Raw genomic sequence first — 1,621 nt, 5'->3', positions numbered from 1 at the left:
AACACAAAAGAACATAAACAAAATAACAAATGAAACAAAATTATTCTTCCATTTCACCTTAGGAAAAAATTCTTTGCAAAACAGACAACCTGAAGAGAAAAATGTATTCGCTTTCAGGGAAAATAAAGATATATTCTCAGCTTAGTCTGTGCAAGTATGCAGTGAAACACTGAGCAGAATTCTTTTGATAGGAAATATCATAATCCAAATTGCCTTAATCAAATTGGCTTATTCAAAGTAAGAGCATGAGAATGTCTAGAATCCAGTGGCAGGAGTGAGGCTGGGTCCTAAAACCCAGCAACTCCATTATTTTTTTCTTCTATTCTGCATGTTTGCTTCTTTGTTCTTAATCTTTTTTCTTTCATATTCTATGTCTCTGGTTGTCTCAGTGTCTGTTTCTCTGGGTTTTTTGATTCTTTGAGCCATATTGGGAAAATAGTGCCTTATTATACTATGAAAATAAAATAATACTTTATGTACAGTATAATAAGTATCATATTATTTTTACAGCATTATCAAAGTATTATTTCAATTATTTATGATATTATTACAATACTACTTCATTTTCACAACAGGCTCGATTTTGGGCCATTGCCTATAAATTATAATGTTTTAGCTCCCTAGTTTTTGACTTATGGGCAAAATTCCATACTATCTTCTATTTCTTAATTTTACTATCAAAGCTGTTAGGTAAATCCTATGACTAGATAGTAGAAGGAAGACACCCATCCTGTACCTCTCAGTGCACCATAACATAACTTTCAAAGGTAAATAGTGGACAAGGTAAGAGGGGATATTTTTGAAAGGAAAGCTGATACTGGATTAGCAAACCAAAAGCATCAATTTTGATATACTTCCATATCTAAAATATATACAGGGATACACATGGTTATTTCTACACATATACCTTATATCTTTATCATATTATGATATACAATAAACCTATATACATAATACCAATGGGGCCTTTGAATATTTCAATGGATTTGTATTCTAATATTTGATTAGCTACATTGAGCATGATACATTGATTGTACTACACCTGTGAAACGGCCCTACTAATATGAAAAACCTATACATTGATTCTACAAAGCAAAACAAAAATATCAACTCCATCAATTACAATAATGCATGTGACAATTTGGAGACATTGTGGATTTGTCCATTAACACAAATGTGCATTGGTTAAAATGAATGTAATATTCTCATTCTATCTTAAAGAATATGTTGGTTCTTGATATTGCCTATCGACTTTGATGGCATATAAAGGCAGAATTTATAAAGCCTGCCAGCTAGCTGCTCAATGACAGCTCATTCAATGTCTGGTCAGGAGAAAGAGGACATGGTGTTTGATGCTGAGATCCAAATAAGCTATTTACAAAACATTACTGCCTTATGTATCAGCCATATTCATTTTTAAAAGTTTCATGCTGTAAACCCCCACTTTTTTTACATCTTCACATGAAAATATAACATTTATTATCACCTTATAAGATATACAAACAATTATTTGTGCTGGTGTGAACTTTAATGATAACATATACTCACTGGCATTATGAGCTAAATTTCTCTTACTGGTCCTAATCAATACATTGCTTCTTGTCAAGTTAAATAATGAAAT

The sequence above is a fragment of the Otolemur garnettii genome, unplaced genomic scaffold (genome assembly GCF_000181295.1).
Source record: "Otolemur garnettii isolate 467f Iridium unplaced genomic scaffold, OtoGar3 scaffold00199, whole genome shotgun sequence".
In the NCBI taxonomy this organism is placed as follows: domain Eukaryota; kingdom Metazoa; phylum Chordata; class Mammalia; order Primates; family Galagidae; genus Otolemur; species Otolemur garnettii.
The sequence above is the reverse complement of the archived record's forward strand: the minus strand, read 5'-3'. Positions refer to the sequence as shown.